We start from the raw sequence: 25,213 nt of genomic DNA, 5'->3' as shown, positions 1-25,213 counted from the left end.
TATGAACTTTCCTCTTAGAATTGCTTTTGCTGCATCCCATATATTTTGGTATATTGTGTTTCCTTTGTGTTTTTCCAAGATATTTAAATTTTTTCCGTTTGAATTCTTCTTTGACTCATACGTTGTTCAATATTGTGTTGTTTAATTTCCATGTATTTGTAGATTTTTCCATCTTTCCTCTTGTTTTTGATGTCTAGCTTCATACTATTGTGGTCAGAAAAGATTGTTGGTATGATTTCAATTTTCTTAAATTTGCTGAGTCTTGTTTTATGTCCTATCATACGATCTATCCTGGAGAATATTCCATGTGGACTTGATAAGAATGTATATTCTGTTGCTGTTGGATGGAATATTCTATATGTGTCTGTTGATCCTATTTGGTCTAAAGGAGGGTTCAATTCCAATGTTTCCTTGTGGATTTTCTGTCTCATGATCTATCCATTGTTGATAGTGGGGTATTGAAGCCCCCTGCTATTACTGTATTGTTGTCCATTTCTCCCTTCAGATAGGGTGTGTATATATTCATAACTCTTGTATCTTTTTGATGTATTGACCCATTTATCATTATATAATGACCTTCTTTGTCTCTTTTCACCATTTTTGGTTGCCACTTATTTGGAATATTATCTTCCATCCCTTTTTGGGGAAATATTATCAACCCATTACCCCAGCTGAAATAGGTCTCCTGTAGGCAATACATACTTGGGTCTTGTTTTTCTTATCCATCCAGCCACTCTGTGCCTTTGGATTGAATTAAATCCATTTTCATTTAGAGTAATTATTGATATGTAAGGACCTACCACTGCCATCTTATTGTTTGCCTTCTCCTTTGTTTTGTATCTCCAGTGGTTTTTTTTTCCCCCCTGTGTTTCTGCCTACCTTTGTAAATTGGTGGTTTTCTATGATGGTACACTCTACCTCCTCTTTTTTATGTCTAGTGAATCTACTCTAGAATTTTGCTTTGTGGTTACCATAAGGCTTCCATAAAACATCTCATACATAAAACTGCCTATTTTATGCTGATAGCAACATATATTTGTTTATCTAATAAAAGTTCCACCCTTTTACTGCTCCCCTTATATATATATATATTTTTTTGCTTTTTTATTTTTTAAACATCTTTATTGAAGTATAATTGCTTTACAATGGTGTGTTAGCTTCTGCTTTATAACAAAGTGAATCAGTTATACATATACATATGTTCCCATATCTCTTCCCTCTTGCCCCTTATATATTTTTGATGTAAAAATTTACCTCTTTTTATACTGTGTATTCATTAACAAATTATAGTATTCATAGTTATTTATAATGATCTTATCCTTTAACATTTATACTATAAGTAGGTGGTTGACATGCCATTCTAATAGAGAGTTATAGTTTTCTAATTATGACTGTCTATTTTCACCATTACCAGAGTGTTGTGTACTCTCATATGTCTTTATGTTGCTGATTGATGTCTTTTCACTTCAGCTTAAAGAACTCCTTTTAACATTTCTTTCAAGGCAGATCTAGTGGTGGTGAACTCCCTCAACTTTTGTTTATATGGGAAGCCTTTATTTCTTTTTTATATCTGAAGGATAACTTTGCTGGATAAAATATTCTTGACAGGAAATTTTAATCTTTTAACACTCTGAATATGTCATTTCATTCTCTCCTGGCTTGTAGGATTTCTGCTGAGAAATCCACTGATAGCCTAATGGGAATTCCTTTGTCAATTACTTTCTTTTTTTTCTTTCACTGCCTTTAAGATTCTTTTTCTTTTTTTTAAACTTTTGATCCCTTTCATCAATTCCCTCCCACATCCTACTCCCCTACTCTAGCTTATGGCAATTACCTATCTGTTTTCTGTATCTATGAGTTGTTTTTTTTTTAAGACTCCACATATAAGAGAAATCATATGGGTTTGTCTTTCTCTGTTTGACTTATTTCACTTAGCATAATGTCCTTGAGGTCTATCCATGTTGCCACAAATGACAAGATTTCATCTTTTTAAATGGCTGAATAATATTTATGTCTATATGTCCGTGTATCACATTTTCCTTATCCATTCATCTGTCAAATGGAAATTTAGGTTTTCATGGTTTGACTATTGTAAATGATGCTGCAATGAACATGGGGGTGCATATATCTTTTTGAGCTAGTGTTTTTGTTTTCTTTGGATAAATACCCAGAACTAGAATTTCTGGGTAAAGATCCTTTCTTAATCATTGATTTTTGACAGTTTTATTATAATATGCCTTGGAGAAGGTCTTTTTGCATTGAGATAATAAGGTGTTCTATTAGCTTCATGGGCTTGGATATCCAAGTCCTTCCCCATGTTTGGGAAGTTCTGAGCTATTATTTCTTTAAATAAACTTTCTGTCTCTTTCTACTTCTCTTCTGGTACACCAATTATTCTTATATTTGCTCTTCTGATTAAATCCAATAGCTCTCACAGAATTTCTTTACTTTTAAAAATCTGAGTTTTCTCTCCTCTTATTCTTTGTTTGATCTGGTCTGCCCTGTTAGCAATATTCTCCATTTCAATCTTTATCTCATCATTGAATTCTTCAGCTTCAGAATTTCTGTTTGGTTCTTTTTTTTTTTTTTTTTCTTAATAGTTTCAATACCTTTAGTAAAACTGCCCTTCATTAATTTTATTAATTTTATTCCTGAGTTTACTAAAATGTCTTTCTGAGTTTTCTTGTAGCTCACTGAATTTCTTCATAATGGTTATTTTGAATTCTTTATCAGTTAGATCAAAATATTTCACGCCTTGAGTTTGGTTGCTGGAGAACGATCATTTTCCTTTTGTGATACCATGTTTCCTTGATTTTAAAAATTCTTTTTGAAGGTATGTCCTTCTGCTTTCACAAGTGAAGTAGTAGACAACTCCTTAAGATTTTTTAATGTCTTCTTTTGTTCTTACAATTCAACAGATTGGCTATTAGAAACTTTTCTTTTCTATTCCAGGTGGTGGTGCTATATGTGCAAGTTTGTTGTTCCTTCTTCCAGAGCTGGCTCTTGTGGATGCCCTTGAGCGCACACAGAGAGCCAGCAGCAGAGTGTGGGGAGGTGTGGGCTTAGAACCTGAAGCTTTGTGGGTGCACATGGACTGGTGGGGGGATCGTTGAGTGGAGCATATCTATAAGTCCATGGGCAGACCTCCTGTTGAAGTCCCAAAGCAGACAGGAGGAAATGCATCTGAAGGAAATGTGTTCCTTCAATATCCTTTGCTATTTTTATCTGCTTTCCTTCTTTTTCTCTCACTCCCCTCAGCCACGGAATTTTTTCCTCAGAAATATGGGTGCTGCTGGAGAAAAATAGGTCCTTCTACCTGCAACTCACACAACTGTTACAGCTCACCAATTTTGCTTTCTTCTTGCTCTGTAGGAGAGGCTGCTGCTTCCCACCACCTCTGCTGGAGAAGCTGCTGCTAAAAGCTCAGCCCCTTGCAGTGTCACCCTGGGTGACACTTGGCAAGTGTCCACCCTCTCCTCTGCCTCCAAACTTATCTCTATTCTGCTCTGATGGCATGCCAAATTCTCCTCTCAGGCAGGCTGGGCCTCCATGAATTCTTTATTGCCTGTAGGTATTCACCCAATTTTGTACTCTCTAGCTTCCCTTTTTTCTGATTGCAGCAAGTGGGAGTGGGGCAGGCTCACCAACTCCCTTGGTTCTGTAGCTCCCACCAAGGTCCTATCCTCCCACTTTAGGTTGCACAGGGGGATAGAAATCTTCCAGGTGCCCTGGTGTAATGTGTAGAGGCATTTATTTTGGTTATGGATCTTCATTTAGTTGTTAATCAAAGGGGAGAGAAAAGAGGAATGACACATACCAACATGATGCCGAAGTCACCTGGGAATATTGTTTGGGATTGTATTTTTGGGGTCACTTATTAGTTTACAAACTTTGATGTTCAAATCTCCCTAGGTTTACGAAGTTTTCCACCATTATTTCTTTAAATTATTAATCTCCCTCTCTGCTCCTTCTGGGATTCCACAGATACCTAGATTAGTTGTACTAATGGTGTTCTGCCCTGTCTCTTCTCTGGGGCTGGATATGCTCCAGGGATCCAAGTTCCTGATGCACCTCTCTCTTAGTTATTTGGATGCCAAAATGCCTTGCCACTGTGCTGCACACTGCCCCCAGTGTTCTAAGTTACAACTTCGACCTACTATCACAGAAGCCACACTATTGTTTCTCTATGCCCTGCCCCCAGGGTCCTGAGTTGGGTCTTTAAGCCACCATCACTGAGCTATGATGTTGTTGCTCTGTGTCCTACACCCTGGGGCCTGAGTCAGGACTCTGACCTGCCATCCCCAGGGCATGCTTCCTTTGCACCCCACAGCTGGTCCAGGCCATTGCTATGCCTTTTAATCCCTGGTCCCATGCTTCTTCATCCTGCTTCCTCCCAAGGACCGAGTCACTACTACGCGCTCCAGTAACTCAGACTCTCATTCCATAGTGACTTTCACATGTCTACATTTCACACACCACCACCACTGCCACAGCAAGTCCTCCTGTGCCACAGGCCCCAGGTGTCACTATAGCTCTGCAAAACCTTGAGTCCAGGACATGAATCTGCTGATGTTCTGAGTACCTGCATCCCAGACCTGGCACTAAGAGGAATTTACTCAGCTAGAACTTTCCCAATGGGCAAAAAGGAGAACAAGAGGGCCTCCGTAGCTTTTTGCACTGACGACCTCAATAGATTTAGCCTCCACTGTCACCACACACACCTGCAGTATTACCTTAGTCTTGGTCACCATGGAACCCTAGAGTCTTTCCCAAAGTTGACCTCAGCTGATGGAGATTCAAGGAGACCATAACACTGCGCCCTCCCTGGAACCAGAGATGTTACACCCCACCTCACAGGTGCCCTCACAGCCACCTTCAACTGAAGGTCTTTCCAAACTGAAGTCAGTCCATAAAGACTGGAAGAGGTGACTGCTCACTCAAATGCACAGATATCAATGCAAAGGCATTAGAAACATGAAAAAACAAGGAAACATGACATCACCAAAGGAACAGAATAATTTTTAAGTAAACAACCCCAAAGAAATTTAGATCTGTGAGTTACCTAAAAAAAAAAAAAAAAAAAAAAAAAAAAAAAAAAAAATGAATTCCAAATGATTATATTAAGGAGGTGCAATGAGATTCAAGAAAACACAGACAACTCAATAACTCAGGAAAACAATATATTGAAATGAAAAATACAGTAAGGAGATTCAACAGCAGGCTTACTCATGCAGAATCTGTGGACTTGAATACAGATCTTTTGAAATTATCTAGTCAGAGGAGAAAAACAAAATAAGAATGAGAAAAGTGGAGACAGTCTATGTGAATTGTGGGACATCAGTAAGTGAAATAATGTTTGCATTATGGGAGTCCCGGAAGGAGAAGGGAGAGAGGGAGAAGAGGCAGAAAGCTTACTTAAGAACTAATGTGGAAAACTTCAAAAATCTTCGGTGATATATGGATATCCATGTACATGAAGCTCAAAGATCCCCAAACAGACTCAACTAAAAGAGATCTTCATTGGAAGATCAGCAAGAGTGAATAAAAAGGACAAAGCCAACTACAAAATAATCAGAAAACAATTTAAAAATGGTAATTGTAAACCCTTACTTATCAATAATTATTCTAAATGGAAATAGTTTAAATTTCTCAAGAGACATAGAATGTTGAATAGAAAAAAAAAAATTCAATTATCTATTGTCTACAAGACACTCACATAAGATTTAAGGACACACATCTGCTGAAAGTGAAGGGATGGAAAATGTATTCCTTCTGAAACTTCCACAAACTTGAAGGTGGAGGCAGTTCCAAACTTATTTTATAAGGTCAATATTATCCGGATGCAAAACCAGATAAGGACACATAAGAAATAAAATTATAGGCCAATATTTATTCCCTGATGACAATAGATGCTAAAATCTTCAACAAAATACTAGAAAATCTAATTCAAGAGCATATTAAATGCATTATACACCATGATCAAGTGAGATTTATGCTTCAAATGCAGTGAGGCTTCAATACACAAAAATCAAGTTGTGATATATGTCATTAACAGAATAAAGGATAAATTCATATGATCATCTCAGTAGGTGCAGAAAAAGTATTTGACAATATTTAACACCCTTTTATTACAAAACTCTCAATAAATTGAGTATAGAAGAAACATAACTAAACATAATAAAGGTCATATATGACAAACTGACTGCTAATATCATACTCAATGAAAAGGATTATAAACTTTTTCTCTTAGGTCAGAAATAAGAATGCTCACTCTTACCACTTCTATTCAGCATAGTACTCGATGTCCTAGCCAGAATAATCAGCCAAGAAAAAGAAATAAAAGACATTCACACTTGAGAGGAAGAAGTAAAATTGTCTTTGTAGATGACATGATCTTGTATCTAGAAAATACTAAAGACTTCACAAAAAAAACTCTTAGGACTAAAAAATGAATTCAGTAAAGTGGCAGAAAAAAAATCAATATACAAAAAGCAGTTGCATTTCTGTAAACTAACAATGAACTATCTGAAAGAGAAATTTAAAAATCAATACCATTTACAATTGCATCAAAACATTAAGATACGTAGAAATGAATTTAACCAAGGAGTTGAAAGATCTGTACACCAAAACTATAAGACTTTTACAAAAGAAATTGAAGGGGACAAAGACAAATGGAAAAAAAAATCCCACATTCTTGGGTTGGAAGAATTAATATTGCTAAAATGTTCATACTACCTGAAGCAATCCACAGGTTCAGTAAAATTCCTATCAAAATCCCAATGGCATTTTAAACAGAAATAGAAAAAAAACTATCTTAAAATTTGTATGAAAGCACAAAAGAATACAAATAGGTAAAGCCATCTTAAGCAAGAAGAACAAAACTGGAGACATCACAATTCCCTTTTTCAAACTGTATTAGAAAGCTATAGTAATCAAAACAGTATGGTACTGGAATAAAAGCAGGCACTTAGACCTATGGAACAGATTGAGAGCCCAGCAGTAAACCTACACATACATGTTCAGCTAATCTTTGACAATGGTTCAAAAAACACTCAATGGCGAAATGATATCCCCTTTAATAAATGATGTTGAAAAATTGGATATCCACATGCAAATGAATAAAACTAGACCCCTATCTTACATAACTCAGAAAAATTAACTCAAAATGGATTAAGGACTTAAATATAAGACCAGAAATTGTAAAACTCCTAGAAGAAAACATAGGGAAAAAATCTCTTGGACATTTGTCTTGGCAATAAATTTTTTTTGATAGGATGCCCTAAGCACAGACAACAATAGCTAAAATAAACAAGTGGGAATTCATCAAACTAAAAAGCTTTTGTACAGCAAAAATTGAAAAGGTAACCTACAGAATGGATGAAAATATTTTCAAACCATATATCTGATAACAGGTTAATATCAAAAAATATAAAGAACATATATAACCCAATAGCAACCACCAACATAATCCAACTAAAAATGGGCAAAGGACTTGAATAGACATTTTTCTAAAATAGAAATCCAAATATCCAACCAGTACTTGAAAAAATGCTCAATTTTACTAACTATCAGGGAACTGCAAATTAAAACCTCAATGAGGTATCAACTCACACATGTTAGGATGTCTCTTGTCAAACTGACAAGAGATAAAAAGTGTTGGAGAGAATGTGAAGAAAAGAGAATATTTGCGGACTCTTGGTGGGAATGTGTCAGTAAAACCATTATGGCAATATATTGATACATACGTTCCTTAAAAAATTAAAATTAGGACTATCATATGATCAAGCAATCCCACTCCTGGTATTGCCCAAAGGAAACAAAATCAGTATCTTGAAGAAATATCTGTACTCCCGTGTTCATTGTGGCATTTTTCACATAGCTAAGATACGGGAAAAAAATTGGAATGGGTTAAAAAAGTGGTTTAAAGTGTTCAAAGGTGAAGTGCTCTTCAACACATGAATGGATAAAGAAAATGTGATGATACATACAAACACACACAGAGAAATATTATTCAAAAAAGAAGAAAATCTTGTCATTTGTGACAACATTGATGAAACTGGAGGACATTATGCTAAGTGAAATAAGCCAGAAAGAGAATGACAAATACTATTTGATGTTACTTAAAAGTAATTTAAAAAGCTGATTTTATGAAAAAAGGGTGTATAATAGTGAGGGGCTGTGGGTAGGGAAAATGGGGAGATGTAGGTCAAAGCACAAAAACTTTCAGTTATAAGATAAACTAGTTCTTTTGGGAGGGGGGAGGTATAGTTGTTTACAATGTTGTGTTAATTTCTACAGTATAGCGAAGTGAAGTAGAGTTCCCTGTGCTATACAGCAGGCTTTCATTAGTTACCTATTTTATACATATTAGTGTATATATGTCAACCCCAATCTCCCAATTCATCCCAGCCTCTCCTTCCTGCCTTGGTGGCCATACGTTTGTTCTCTAAGTCTGTGTCCCTATTTCTGCCTTGTAGACAGGTTCATCTGTACCATTTTTCTACATTCCACACATATGTGTTAATATATGATATTTGTTTTTCTCTTTCTGACATACTTCACTCTGTATGACAGTCTATAAGTCCATCCACGTCCCTACAAATGAGCTAATTTCGTTCCTTTTTATGGCTGAGTAATATTCCATTGTATATATGTATCACACCTTCTTTATCCATTCATCTGTCAATGGGCATTTAGGTTGCTTCCATGACATGGCTACTGTAAATAGTGCTGCAATGAACATTGGGGTGCATGGGTCATTTTGAATTATGGTTTTCTCTGGGTATGTGCCCATTGGTGGGATTGAAGGGCCATATGGTAGTTCTATTTTTAGTTTTTTAAGGAACCTCCATACTGTTCTCCATAGTGACTGTATCAATTTACATTCCCACCAACAGCGCAAGAGGGTTCCCTTTTCTTCACACCCTGTCCAGCATTTATAGTTTGTAGAATTTTTGATGATGGCCATTCTGACCGGTGTAAGGTGATACCTCATTGTAGTTTTGATTTGCAATTCTCTAATAATTAGTGTTATTGAGCATCTTTTCACATGTTTGTTGGCCATCTGTATATCTTCTTTGTAGAAATGTGTATTTAGGTCTTCTGCCCATTTTTTATTGGGTTGTTTGGTTTTTTGATGTTGAGCTGCCTGAGCTCTTTGTATATTTTGGAGATTAATCCTTTGTCAGTTGCTTTGTTGGCAAATATTCTCTTCCATTTTGAGAGTTGTCTTTTCATCTTGTTTGTGGTTTCCTTTGTTGTGCAAAAGCTTTTAAGTTTCATTATTTCCCATTTGTTTATTTTTGTTTTTATTTCCATTACTCTAGGAAGTGGGTCAAAAAAGATCTTGTTGTGATTTATGTCAAAGAGTGTTCTTCCTATGTTTTCCTCTAACAGTTTTGTAGTGTCCAATCTTACATTTAGGTCTTTCATCCATTTTGAGTTTATTTTTGTGTATGGAGTTAGGGAGTGTTCTAATATCATTCTTTTACATGTAGCTGTCCAGTTTTCCCAGCACGACTTATTAAAGAGACCATCTTTTCTCCATTGTATATTCTTGCCTACTTTTTCATAGATTAGTTGACCATAGGTGCATGGGTACGTGAATATATCTCTGGGCTTTCTATCCTGTTCCATTGATCTATATTTCTGTTTTTGTGCCAGTACCATAGTTTCTTGATTACTGTACCTTGGTAGTATAGTCTGAAGTCAGGGAGCCTGTTTTCTCCAACTCCATTTTTTTCGTTGTTTTTTTTTTTTTCCTCAAGACTGCTTTGGTTATTCATGGTCTTATGTGTCTCTATACAAATGTTAATATTTTTTGTTCTAGTTCTGTGGAAAATGCCATTGGTAATTTGATAGGGACTGCATTGAATCTGTAGATTGCTTTGGATAGTATAGTCATTTTCACAATATTGATTCTTCCAATCCAAGAACATGGTATATCTCTTCATCTGTTTGTGTCATCTTTGATTTCTTTCATCAGTGTCTTATAGTTTTCTGAGTACAGGTCTTTTGCCTCCTTAGGTAGGTTTATTCCTAGGTATTTTATTCTTTTTGTTGCAGTGGTAAATGGGAGTGTTTCCTTAATTTCTCTTTCTAATCTTTCATTGTTAGTGTATAGAAATGCAAGAGATTTCTGTGCATTAATTTTGTATCCTGCAACTTTACCAGATTCATTGATTAGCTCTTGTAGTTTTCTGGTGGCATCTTTAGGATTTTCTATGTATAGTATCATGTCATCTGCAAACAGTGACAGCTTTACTTCTTCTTTTCCAATTTTGATTCCTTTTATTTCTATTTCTTCTCTGATTGCTGTGGCCAGGACTTCCAAAACTATGTTGAATCATAGTGGTGAGAGTGGACGTCCTCGCCTTGTTCCTGATCTTAAAGGAAATGGTTTCAGTTTTCCACCATTGAGAATGATGTTTGCTGTTAGTTTGTTGTATATGGCCTTTATTATGTTGAGGTAGGTTCCCTCTCCGCCCACTTTCTGGAGACATTTTATCCTAAATTGGTGTTGAATTTTCTCAAAAGCTTTTTCTGCATCGTTTGAGATGATCATTTGTTTTTTATTCTTCAGTTTGTTAATATGGTATATCCCATTGAATGATTTGCATATATTGAAGAATCCTTGCATCCCTGGGATAAATCCCTCTTGATCATGGTGTATGATCCTTTTAATTTGTTGTTGAATTCTGTTTGCTAGTATTTTGTTGAGGATTTTTGTGTCTATATTCATCAGTGATATTGGTCTGTAATTTTCTTTTTTTGTGATATCTTTGTCTGGTTTTAGTATCAGTGTGATGGTGGCCTCATAGAATGAGTATGGGAGTGTTTCTTCCTCTGGGAAGAGCTTGAGATGACTCATTCTGAGGACAGTGTACAGCATGGTGATTATAGTTAATAATATGGAACTGAATACTTGAAAATTGCTGAGAGTAGATATTAAGCATTCTCACCACACACACACATACGAACATACACACACAAAACACACACACACAGGATTTAACTATGTGAGGTGATGGGCATGTTAATTATCTTGATCTTGATAATATTTTCATAATCTGTATGTTAATCAAATCACCACATTGTGCACTTTAAATATATATGATTATATTTGTCAATTATTCCTCATTAAACCTGGAAAATAGTAATAAAAAGATGAAAAACCCCATTGAAATGTGCAAAGGATTTGAATAGACATTTCTCTAAAGAAGATATACAAAGGCTACACAAGCACTGAAATGATGGTTGACATCAGTAGTCATTACGGAAACGCAAATCAAAACCACAATAAAATATTACTTCATACCTGCTAGGGTGTCTAAGACAGAAAAAACAGACAACAAGTGTATGCAAAGATGTAGAGTAATTATAACCCTCATACATTGCTGGTGGGAGTGTAAAATGGTGTGGTCACTTTTAAAAAGTGTGTATCACTTTCTCAAAATGTTTAACATAGAGTTACCATTCGATCAAGCAATTTTACTTTTAGTTATATACCTGAGATAAATAGAATTATATGTCCACACAAAAACTTGAGCACAAATTTTTTCATAACAAATTATTTATAATAGACAAAAATGAAAACCAAATACACACAATCTGATGAATGTATAACAAACTGTGTTATATCAATAAAATAGATTATTATTTAGCATTAAAAAGGAATGAAGTACTGATTTGTGCTATAACATACATAAACGCTGAAAACATTGTGCTAAGTGAAAAAAGCAAACTACAAAAAACTGCACATTATATGATTTAATTTCTATGAATTTTCCAGATTAGGCAAATGTATGGAAACAAAGTAAATTAGTGAGGGCTTATGGCTGGGGAAAGGGAGGATGAAGATTGACTGTTACTCGGTATGGTGTTTCTTTTTGCAATGATGAAATGCTCTAACATTAGATTGTGATGATAGTTGTACAACTCTAAATTACTAAAAACAATTTAATTGTATATATTTTACATAGGTGAATTTACAATATTTGAATTATATATCTATAAAAATGTTTTTGAAAATTCATGATTAAGAAAATTACAAGACATAAACCGGGAAAAATATATTTTCAAAACATATAGCTGATAAAGAACTTGTATGCAGAAAACATATAAAAGGTTATTCCCTGGTGTTCCAGTGGTTAGGACTCAGTGCATTCACTGCTGGGGCCTGGGTTGGCTCCCTGGCTGGGGAACTAAGATCCTGCAAGCTGGACATATTTAAAGTGATGAAGGGGAAAACCTACAACCAAGATTACTCTACCCAGCAAGGATCTTATTCAGATTTGACAGAGAAATTAAAACCTTTACAGACAAGCAAAAGCTAAGAGAATTCAGCACCACCAAACCAGCTTTACAACAAATGTTAAAGGAACTTCTCTAGGCAGGAAACACAAGAGAAGGAAAAGACCTACCATAACAAACCCCAAAAAATTAAGAAAATGGTAATAGGAACATACATATTGATAATTACTTTAAATGTAAATGGATTAAATGCTCCAACCAAAAGACAGACACTGGCTGAATGGATACAAAAACAAGACCCATATATATGCTGTCTACAAGAGACCCACTTCAGACCTAGGGACACATACAGTCTGAAATTGAGGGGATGGAAAAAGATATTCCATGCAAATGGAAATCAAAAGAAAGCTGGAGTAGCAATTCTCATATCAGAAAAAATAAACTTTAAAATAAAGACTATTACAAGAGACAAAGAAGGACACTACATAATGATCAAGGGATCAATCCAAGAAGAAGATATAACAATTGTAAATATTTATGCACCCAACATAGGAGCACCTCAATACATAAGGCAAATGCTAACAGCCATAAAAGGGGAAATCAACAGTAACACAATCATAGTAGGGGACTTTAACACCCCACTTTCACCAATGGACAGATCATTTAAAATGGAAATAAATAAGGAAACACAAGCTCTAAATGATACATTAAACAAGATGGACTTAATTGATATTTATAGGACATTCCATCCAAAAGCAACAGAATACACTTTCTTCTCAAGTGCTCAAAGAACATTCTCCAGGATAGATCATATCTTGGGTCACAAATCAAGCCTTGGTAAATTTAAGAAAATTGAAATCGTATCAAGTACCTTTTCTGACCACAACGCTATGAAACTAGATATCAATTACAGGAAAAAATCTGTAAAAAACCCACAAACACATGGAGGCTAAACAATACACTACTAAATAACCAAGAGATCACTGAAGAAATCAAAGAGGAAATCAAAAAATACCTAGAAACAAATGACAATGAAAACACGATGACCCAAAACCTATGGGATGCAGCAAAAGCAGTTCTAAGAGGGAAGCTTATAACAGTACAATCTTACCTTAAGAAACAAGAAACATCTCAAATAAACAACCTAACCTTACACCTAAAGCAATTAGAGAAAGAAGAACAAAAAAACCCCAAAGTTAGCAGAAGGAAAGAAATCATAAAGATCAGATCAGAAATAAATGAAAAAGAAATGAAGGAAACGATAGTAAAGATCAATAAAACTAAAAGCTGGTTCTTTGAGAAGATAAACAAAATTGATAAACCATTAGCCAGACTCAACAAGAAAAAAAGGGAGAAGACTCAAATCAATAGAATTAGAAATGAAAAAGGAGCAGTAACAACTGACACTGCAAAAATACAAAGGCTCATGAGAGATTACTACAAGCAACTATATGCCAAGAAAATGGAAAACCTGGAGGAATGGACAAATTCTTAGAAATGCACAACCTTCCGAGAGTGAACCAGGAAGAAATAGAAAATATGAACAGACCAATCAAGCACTGAAATTGAAACTGTGTTTAAAAACCTTCCAACAAACAAAAGCCCAGGACCAGATGGCTTCACAGGCGAATTCTATCAAACATTTAGAGAAGAGCTAACACCTATCCTTCTCAAACTCTTCCAAAATATAGCAGAGGGAGGAACACTCCAAAACTCACTCTATGAGGCCACCATCACCCTGATACCAAAACCAGACAAAGATGTCACAAAGAAAGAAAACTACAGGCCAATATCACTGATGAACATAGATGCAAAAATCCTCAACAAAATACTAGGAAACAGAATCCAACAGGACATTAAAAGGATCATACACCATGATCAAGTGGGGTTTATCCCAGGAATGCAAGGATTCTTCAATAAATGGAAATCAATCAATGTGATACACCATATTAACAAATTGAAGGAGAAAAACCATATGATCACCTCAATAGATGCAGAGAAAGCTTTTGACAAAATTCAACACCCATTTATGATAAACACACTCCAGAAAGTAGGCATAGAGGGAACTTACCTCAACCTAATAAAGACCATATATGACAAACCCACAGCCAACATCATCCTCAATGGTGAAAAACTGAAACCATTTCCACTAAGATCAGGAACAAGACAAAGTTGCCCACTCTCACCACTATGATTCAACATAGTTTTGGAAGTTTTAGCCACAACAATCAGAGAAGAAAAAGAAATAAAAGGAATCCAAATTGGAAAAGAGGAAGTTAAACTGTCACTGTTTGCAGATGACATGATACTATACATAGAGAATCCTAAAGATGCTACCAGAAAACTACTAGAGCTAATCAATGAATTGGGTAAAGTAGCAGGACACAAAATTAATGCACAGAAATCTCTTGCATTCCTATACACTAATGATGAAAAATCTGAAAGAGAAATTATGAAAACCCTCCCATTTACCATTGCAACAAAAAGAATAAACTATCTAGGAATAAACCTACCTAAGGGGACAAAGACCTGTATGCAGACAATTATAAGACACTGATGAAAGAAATTAAAGATGATACAAATAGATGGAGAGATATACCATGTTCTTGGATTGGAAGAATCAACATTGTGAAAATGACTATACTACCCAAAACAATCTACAGATTCAATGCAATCCCTATCAAATTACCACTGACATTTTTCACAGAACTAGAACAAAAAATTTCACAATTTGTATGGAAACACAAAAGACCCCAAATACCCAAAGCAATCTTGAGAAAGAAAAACGGAGCTGGAGGAATCAGGTTCCCTGACTTCAGACTATACTACAAAGCTACAGTAATCAAGACAGCATGCTACTGGCAAAAACCAGAAATATAGATCAATGGAACAGGATAGAAAGCCCAGAGATAAACCCATGCACATATGGTCACCTTATGTTTGATAAAGGAGGCAAGAATATACAGTGGAGAAAAGACAGCCTCTTCAATAAATGGTGCTGGGACAACTGCACAGCTACATGTGAAAGAATGAAATTAGAACACTCCCTAACACCATACACAAAAATAAACTCAAAATGGATTAAAGACCTAAATGTAAGGTCAGACACTATAAAACTCTTAGAGGAAAACATAGGCAGAACATTCTATGACATAAATCACAGCAAGATCCTTTTTAACCCACCTCCTAGAGAAATGGAAATAAAAAATAAGTAAACGAATGGGACCTAATGAAACTTAATAGCTTTTGCACAGCAAAGGAAACCATAAACAAGATGAAAAGACAACCCTCAAAATGGGAGAAAATATTTGCAAATGAAGCAACTGACAAAGGATTAATCTCCAAAATTTACAAGCAGCTCATGCACCTCAATAACAAAAAAACAAGCAACCCAATCCAAAAATGGGCAGAAGACCTAAATAGACATTTCTCCAAAGAAGATATACACATTGCCAACTAGCACATGAAAGAATCCTCAACATCATTAATTAGAGAAATGCAAATCAAAACTGCAATGAGATATCATCTCACACCAGTCAGAATGTCCATCATCAAAAGATCTACAAACAATAAATTCTGGAGAGGGTGTGGAGAAAAGGGAACACTCTTGCACTGTTGGTGGGAATGTAAATTGATACAGCCACTATGGAGAACACTATGGAGGTTCCTTAAAAAACTAAAAATAGAACTACCATACGACCCAGCAATCCCACTACTGGGCATATACCCTGAGAAAACCATAATTGAAAAAGAGTCATGTACCACAATGTTCATTGCAGCTCTATTTACAATAACCAGGACATGGAAGCAAACTAAGTGTCCATCTACAGATGAATGGATAAAGAAGATTTGGCACATATATACAATGGAATATTACTCAGCCATAAAAGGAAACGAAATTGAGTTATTTGTAGTGAGGTGGATGGACCTAGAGACTGTCATACAGAGTGAAGTAAGTCAGAAAGAGAAAAACAAATACTGTGTGCTAACACATATATATGGAATCTAAAAAAAAAATGCTCATGACAAACCTAAGCAGAAGACGGGAATAAAGACACAGACCTACTAGAGAATGGACTTGAGGACACGGGGAGGGGGAAGGGTAAGCTGGGACAAAGTGAGAGAGTGGCATGGACATGTATACACTACCAAATGTAAAATAGATAGCTAGTGGGAAGCAGCCGCATAGCACAGGGATATCAGCTCGGTGCTTTGTGACCACCTAGAGGGGTGGGATAGGGAGGGTGGGAGGAAGAGAGATGGAAGAGGGAAGAGATATGGGGACATATGTATATGTATAACTGATTCACTTTGTTATAAAGCAGAAACTAACACACCATTGTAAAGCAATTATACTCCAATATAGATGTTAAAAAAAAAAATTTAAGGAAAAAAAAAAAAGATCCTGCAAGCTCTGCAGCACAGCCAAATAAATAAATAAATAAATAAATCAAAATTTAAAAATTAAAAAAAATTTTAATCTCTGAATTATCAATAATTACAATATATATATAAAAGATTTGACCTGAAACTTTACCCAAAATCAATTAAAAGATGATCAAGTCTGTTAGTAATGTGAGTAATACAAATGACATTTAAATCACATAGCATAGCCCTACATATCTGTTAGAATAGCTAAAATTCAAATAACTGAGAATACCAACTGCTGGCCAGAGTGGGAATACAAAATGGTACAGCACTTTCAAAAGCATTTTCACAAATGTTTATCAAGTTAAATACAGACTTGCTAAAAGCCAACAATTCTCCTTCTAGGTATTTACACAGTGAATAATAAATAACATGGTGTTGGATTATAACACAAAGTTGAATATACATATACGTGAGAGCATACTGATAAAAATAAATGGTTTAATAAACAAATGGGGAAGAAGGGATAAAACTTCCTTACAGGATTCCAAATAATAAATATGTGGATACTCACTCCCTGAAAGTGGAGCTTAAGCCCTTATCCTCTTAAGTGTGAACTGGATTTAAAAGACTCACTTCCAAAAATAGAGTACAGAAGGGGAAAAATAGTAGCTTTGAAATGGAAACGAGCTGGCTAACACTACCTTAACTAAGTGATGAATGTTAACAAGCCACCAATAACTCATGTTGACGTCACGTATCCCCTGATAAGACATAATATTATCTATGTAATAATCTTCTCTAAATACATAACTCTAATCTAGTCATAGCAAAACATCTGAGAAACTCAAACTGAGGGATATTGTACATAATATCTGACCAATACTCTTTAAATTTTCAAAGTCTTTAAAAATGGAAACACAGAAAATGTCACAGATAGGAGGTGATGAGGAAGCATGATGACTAAATGAAACATGGTATCGTGGATTGAATCCTGGAAGGGAAAAAGATAACATTAGTGGAAAAATTGGTGAAACCCAAATGAGGTCTGGAGTTTAGTTAATAGTAATATACCAATGTTAATTTCTTAGTTTTAACAAACACATTAACATTAAGTGAAGCTGGTATATGGGAATTCTCTGTATTATTCTTGCATCTTTTCTGTAGATCTAAAATCATTTCAAAATAAAAATTTATTTTAAAAAGCTAGAAATGAAACAGAGAGAAATCTCATATATGGTTGGAAAGACGTACAACAATTTGTTATCAATAACTACCTCCAGGGAGGGTATGGGAAGAGATAGGAGAATAAGTAGATTTCACTAGTTACTTCTTATAACTGTGTATTTTTAAAAAGCTTTATCACTGATAATATATTTATATATTACTTGTGGAAAACCATTAAGAAAGAAATTATTTGAAAGCAAAGATGGCCAGTTTTCATGATGATGAAGAGCTATGTTTGTCCTGAGCGACAACGTGTTTTGAATCTGCGAGAGAGAAAAATCCCTTCTGTATGTGACTGCTACTGGAGAAAGTAAAATTTACCATCTTCAGGTAAATTCAGTAATGGTTTACCAGAACATAATTTCTTGTTGATGAGTCAGAAAATCCATCCCAAATAAATGAGGCTTCATGAGAAGCCAAAATGTGGGACATATTTAAGCAACACAGGAGAATAAAATCCCGGATAAACATGGTAATCCTCCCCACCCCAGAGTCTTGTTTTAAGGAAAACCCAATGCAATAGAGAAAAACATATCACTTAATGGGTATCTAGGGACTCACTTCCTCTGTGGTTTCCTATTTGCCTCAAGGATCCTCTGGGGCACTTGCTGTTGTCATGTGTACATGTAATTGTCTATATGATCTCAGAAATACCACTTGCAGGTGGAAAACAAAATGCTCCAGTCTCCTAACACCAAGCCTTCTTCAGGAAGCAACCAGGAACATCACTACTTTGGGGAAGCATGTTTTTTTGAGGAAAATCCACTGTGTATAGGTAAACAAGCGCAGGTAAAATGATGAAGAGACTGGCCTGGCTTCCAATAATTATATCTACTGTTTTGCCTCTCTTTGGGGTAAATATTTCCCCTTAATAGAGTCCTTTGTAGCAACTTGAAAAGCCAAGGGGGAATATTTAGTTCAATTAACCTGGTGCAACTTTAAGGATACAGGACAAATGTTAAGAACATTTTTACTAAATTAAATCACCTTTTGGATCTGGTTCTTTCTTCAACTTTCACCTCCTTGTCCCACTGTTCTTAAGAGCTTTCCATAACCTCTATCTGGAAATTTAGTAGTCAGCTCATGGGAAAACATAATTATTGGGTCCCAGAAGTAAGTAAACCTAGTAAACATCAATGAAGCAGCATTAAGTGTAAATCCTCAGTGTCACCTTCATTTTTCAGTGGGAATTTACACATCACCACTGTTGCCACCAGGTGGTACCACTTGGCAGTGTTGGTTGCGAAAGTGGGAAATCTTAATGAACTTTTCATGTACCAATCAGAGTTTTCCTTTTGAAATTTGTCCCTTACCCCACCCCTTAACTGCATTTTCCTACCCTACAGATTTGTTGTAGATTGTTTTCTTAACGCCTAAATACAATCTGCGTAACTAGTGACATGGTCATAAAAATTACATTTCATGCTTAGTTGCTTCTAGCCTGTTTCAAGCTGCTTAGAGTAGAAAATTCTCCATTTCTCTTTCCACAAAATTTTAGGGAGGAATATGTTTCCTCTTGAATGCAGGCACAATCTTATTTCTCATTTAGAGCTTATGAAATCTGATTTAGTTATTATTTCTGAATTTATCCTGATGTGGTTTATATAAGTTTCTATGAATAAATCTAAAGGAAAACACACCACTGACTATATCGGTTCATTCCTTGGCTGATGTGTGTTGTTTTAGAAAATGACCTCGTAGATTCAAGTACAAGGACAACAGATTCATTTTGCTGCACTCTATTTCACATTTATCTATGGTTTCTTCCATGGATTTATGTAACCAGATCCATAGGTAGAGGACTGCTAAGAAAAAAAGCTTGTGTGTTTACCTGTTGCATATCTAGCCGTGGCTATAAGAAATGGCTGCCTATGATCTCAAGGCATTCTCTATAGTGAAAATAGTTTGTGATCATAGGAAACCCATAGATCTTTATTACTGAGGCTTAACAGAACACATTAAACAGAAGACTAAAAATTAAATTATGAAACATCTGAAAACCCAGCATCAAAATCATGAAATTGAGGTTGGTGGAGGTAGGAACTATGAGAAATATAATAGATCACGTTAGTTGTTTCCGTTTCTCTCTTCATGTCTCATTCTTTTGTGGTTCACTGTGGGTGGAGTTTATTTCCCCACCACATTGATGTTGGGCTTCTACGTGTGACTAGCTTTAGTCAGGGGAATGTGGTAGCAAGTAATAGAGTCAGTTCTAAGTTCAGGCATTAGGGGGAATCATGTAGTTTTTCTTGCCCATTTTTGGTTTCTGCCATCTTCCTTAAGAAGAGCAAGCCCCAGAATGAGAGAAGTATTGGTGGAGTATATCTGTACTTGATTGGCAGCCTAAAGCAAAATGCTCCACCTGACTTACAGACATGGTAGCAAGAAAATACATGTTTATTGTCATAAGCCATTGACATTTGTGGAGTCATTTTTTATCTCACATTATTACAGCAATACTTGACCAATAAAAATATTTTTAAAGGATTTAAAGTATTTAATTTGACTTTTGTTCCCCTTTCCTTCTTCTTTTGGTTCAACCAGATCAGTCATAGCCATTGAGGAAGAAAATGAGACATTAACAACAGGTGTTATTCTCTCAGGACTCTTCCCCAATATGAAGTATGTCAGTATTCTTATCTACCTTATCATCCTGATCTACGTTGCTGCAGTAATTGGAAACTTCATCCTGCTCCTCCTGATATGGATGGACTTGAGGCTCCACACTCCAATGTACTTTCTGCTCAGCCACCATTCTCTCATAGACCTGGCCCTCATCAGCGGCACTGTTGCAAAGATGATGGTAAACTTTTTCTCTGGAAGGAAGGACATCACTCGTGTTGGCTGTGGAACCCAGCTATTTTTCTTTTTTACTCTTGGGGGTGCTGAATATATCCTCTTGACCCTCATGGCCTATGATTGATATGTAGCTGTTTGTAACCCCTTGAGATATGCAGTCATTATAAACCAAGGGGTCTGTGCAAATGGTCATAGTGTCTTGGTCTGGGGGCATTTTAGCTTCTACAGCCCACACATTCTATACTATGAATCTGCCTATCTGTGGCTCCAGAGAAATCCACCATTTCTTCTATGAGATACCAGCAATCATGAAGATCTCATGCAAAGACACTTCCACCTATGAAGTAGTGGTCTCTGTGATGGGCGTCACATTTATCATCATCCCTTTTGGATTTATTATGGCTTCATACACCTTCATCTTCCTCACTGTCCTGCATATGAAATCCCCCCAAGGCAGGAACAAAGCCTTGACCACCTGCTTCTCCCATCTTAACAGTGGTAAGCTTTTATCTAGGACCATATGTTTATATGTACATGACACCTGGTTCCTCTCATACCCCTGATCAGAAGCAGGCTGTGTCTGTATTTTGCACTGTCCTCACACCCATGCTCAATCCACTCATCTACAGCTTGAGAAACAAAGATGTGTTAGGAGCTTTCCAGAAGGTCCTGAGGAAACATCCAGTCTCTAAATGGAACACATACATATCAAGGTGGAAAACAGTTATCTAGAGGGTCTAGAACAAAGACTCCAGGAGCATCACATTTGCATTTTCCAGCATGAGGTACTTTGCTGTAGCCCTATAGGCAAACCACATGGTTGAATTCGATTGACAATATTAATTCAATCATAAATAGTTTGTAAGGAGCTTTTTCTCAATCAGTTTCTAGTAATGTGTTTTCAAAATGGGTCAATTCAACTGCTATTCATCAAACCAGTTCATAAACACAAAGTTCCAATCTTCTCTTTTTATATCTGAAATATTTAGACATTTTTCAGTGTCCTTGAGGCTCAGCTTTATTTGATGTTATTGGTGCTTCAGGTCTTGTTAATTTCCATTGTTAGAAGTACCAAGTTCCTGTGAAAGACATATGTGACTGACAATGTAAAAAAAGAATTGGTTTTATCATGGACAATAAAAACGATATTTTTTTCTCTTAAATACCCTAGAAAACTCAATATTTTGGCTCTATTCTCCCTGCCTGTCTTGGATAGAAGCTTTTTTTGGTCTAGCTTCAGATCCTTCATCCAGTAAGTGCACTGGTAACTCAAGATAGAAAGTGGAAATAAGGGTCTCAAAAAGCTACATCTACCTGTCACCTATTTAGAGAAGGTACCCTCTGCCCATGCCAAATATTCCCCAGATTCTCTGGAATCAGTGCATATTCATAGCTGTCTTTTTCCTTATGGGATACTTTTAAGCTCTTAGGAGTCACTGTCATTTATCTATAATGAATGCACAAATAGGTGAAATTTGATGCACAGAGATAAAAATAATTGGAGTGTTTTTGAGTTTGGTAGTCTATGTAAAGTAATTATAAGGTTCATCAAAAAATGAAACAGATTGAACTATGAATAAGGCTGAACTAACCAATAGAGATAAACAACATTTCACAGTTGGTTATATGAGTATTAGAGAGGTGTTGTATTGGACTCCCAAGAGGAGATCCATGACTGCATGTGGAAACACATGCAAACCCAGATGGCTACCTAAGGCCAGAGTGGATGATGTCCCTATTGCTTAGAACACAGAATACAAGCAGGAAGGCTGACCAGCTGCAACTGAGAACAAGGGCTGTGAAAGGCATCCAGGTAAGGCTCTTCTCTGACATTGTGAAAGTGCCATCTGGGGCAATCCCACATTTCACATGACAAAAGAGGATAAAGTTTTGTTGGAATTGTGAGTCTCAGCAATAAGGTCCAAGTCAAGATTCTCTTGATGTAGAAAAGATTTTTTTTAGTTTTCTGTGACTAAGGAAATTGTCCTTGATAGCAGGCCATATGAATCATAATAAAACTTTGTGATTGAAATAAATTGCAAAATCCAGTGTCAACAATAACCAGTTATGCCCCACAAAGAAAAAAATTAAATTGTGATATATATTATTTACCAACCTTCAGCTCATCAGAAGCCAAAAAGCACTGTAAAATCTACTGGTGGGTATGATGTGTAGAAAAGGGCATTTATATGCTTCGCAGGTATAAATGTGCACTGTTATGGCTTTTTTGGAATCCAATTTATTAAAATTAAATTGTGTTCTTTTCAGGAATTCTCCTTTTAGGAACTTTCCAAAATAAATGAAATAAAAGTATCAAAACTTAAAATATGTGCTTTCATGTTTTTTGTGGAATTATTTTCTCAAAGATTAACAACAACAAATATGATAATGACTGAATAAATTGTGGTACATCCATATCATGGAAACTGCACAGCTACTATAAAGAATGAGTAAAAAATATTCTAGATAATTAGAAGGATCCCCAGAAGAAATTTGGGGGGAAGAACACGACGTTTGGGGGGGAATGTTATAATAAAAATCTGTATTATGGAAAAATGAACAGTGTCTCCAGCATTGCTATATACATGTACATTAGTGTTTTAAGTGTATTCAATAATGTTTTTTCAAGCATTATTGAGATATAATTGACATATAACATTGTGTGTATTTAATGTGTACAATATGATAATTTGATACACATATATATTGCAAAATGTTTACCTCAATAAGTTAAGTCAACAAATCATGCACCTCACATATTTACAATTTTGTTGTTGTTATGGTGAGAACATTAAAGATTTATATTTTGTGCATTTTTTAAACTTTTTTTCAATTGAAGTATAGTTGATTTTCAACATTGTATTAGTTTCAGGTGTATAACAAAGTGATTCGGTTTTATACATATTTTTTTCAGGTTATTTTCCATTATACGTTATTATAAAAGGAGAAGCCACAATGAGATGGTAATCACATTAAAATCAAATCACATAACTGCTGGGTGGGTGACTCACAAACTGGAGAAAAATTATACCACAGAAGTCCACCCACTGGAGTGAAGGTTCTGAGCCCCACATCAGGCTTCCCAACCTGTGGGTCCAGCAATAGGAGGAGGAATTCCCAGAGAATCAGATTTTGAGGGCTAGTGGGATTTGATTGCAGGACTTTGACAGGACTAGGGGAAACAGAGACTCCACTCTTGGATGGCACACACAAAGTAGTGTGCACGTCAGGACCCAGGGGGAAGGAGCAGTGACCCCATAGGAGACTGAACTGGACTTACCTGCTAGTGTTGGAGGGTCTCCTGCAGAGGTGGGGGGGGGGCTGTGGCTCACCACAGGCACAAGGACACTGGCAACGGAAGTGCTGGGAAGTACTCCTTGGTGTGAGCCCTCCTGGAGTCTGCCATTAGCCCCACTGAGGAGCCTGTGGGTTCCAGTGCTGGATCGCCTCAGGCCATACAACCAAGAGGGAGGGAACTCAGCCCCTCCCATCAGCAGAAAAGTGGATTAAAGTTTTACGGAGCTCTGTCTGCCAGAGCAACACCCAGCTCTACCCACCACCAGTCCAGTCCATCAAGAAGCTTGCACAGGGCTTCCCTGGTGGCTCGGTGGTTGAGAGTCTGCCTGCCAATGCAGGGGATGTGGGTTCGAGCCCTGGTCTGGGAGAATCCCACATGCCGTGGAGCAACTCGGCCCGTGAGCCACAATTACTGAGCCTGAGCATCTGGAGCCTGTGCTCCACAACAAGAGGCCGTGATAGTGAGAGGCCCGCGCACCGCGATGAAGAGTGGCCCCCGCTTGCTGCAACTGGAGAGAGCCCTCGCACAGAAATGAAGACCCAACACAGCCATACATACATACATACGTACATTAAAAAAAAAAAAGAAGCTTGCACAAACCTCTTAGAGAGCCTCATCCACCAGAGAGCAGACAGTAGAAACAAGAACTACAATCCTGCAGCCTGTGGAATGAAAACCACATTCACAGAAAGATAAACAAAATGAAAAGGCAGAGGACTATGTACCAGATGAAGGAACAAGATAAAAGCCCAGAAAAACTAAATGAAGTGGAGATAAGCAACCTTCCAGAAAAAGAATTCAGAATAATGATAGTGAAGATGACCTCAGAAAAAGAATGGAGGCAAAGATCAAGAAGATGCAAGAAATGATTAACAAAGATCTAGAAGAATTAAAGAACAAACACCTAGAAGGATTAAAGAACAAACAAACAGAGGTGAACAGTACAATAACTGAAATGAAAAATACACTAGAAGGAATCAATGGCAGAATAACTGAGGCAGAAGAAAGGATAAGTGACCTGGAAGACAGAATCGTAGAATTCACTGCCACAGAACAGAATAAAGAAGAAAGAATGAAAAGAAATGAAGACAGCCTAAGAGACCTCTGGGACAACATTAAATGCAACAACGTTCACATTATAGGGATCCCAGAAGGAGAAGAGAGATAGAAAGGACCCAAGAAAATATTTGAAGAGATTATAGTTGAAAACTTCCCTAACATGGGAAAGGAAATAGCCACCCAAGTCCAGAAAATGCAGAGAGACCCAGG

General features: G+C 36.3%; 1 pseudogene; it reads left to right on the top strand.

The window, feature by feature from the left end:
• LOC133090648 (uncharacterized) overlaps positions 1-21,378 on the top strand; it is a 29,613-nt pseudogene extending 8,235 nt beyond the window's left edge.
• Positions 21,379-25,213: the final 3,835 nt, after the last annotated feature.

This window comes from Eubalaena glacialis, chromosome 4 (genome assembly GCF_028564815.1).
Source record: "Eubalaena glacialis isolate mEubGla1 chromosome 4, mEubGla1.1.hap2.+ XY, whole genome shotgun sequence".
NCBI classification, from domain to species: Eukaryota; Metazoa; Chordata; class Mammalia; order Artiodactyla; family Balaenidae; genus Eubalaena; species Eubalaena glacialis.
Note: the sequence above shows the minus strand (reverse complement) of the source record. Positions and strands in the feature narration are given on the sequence as shown.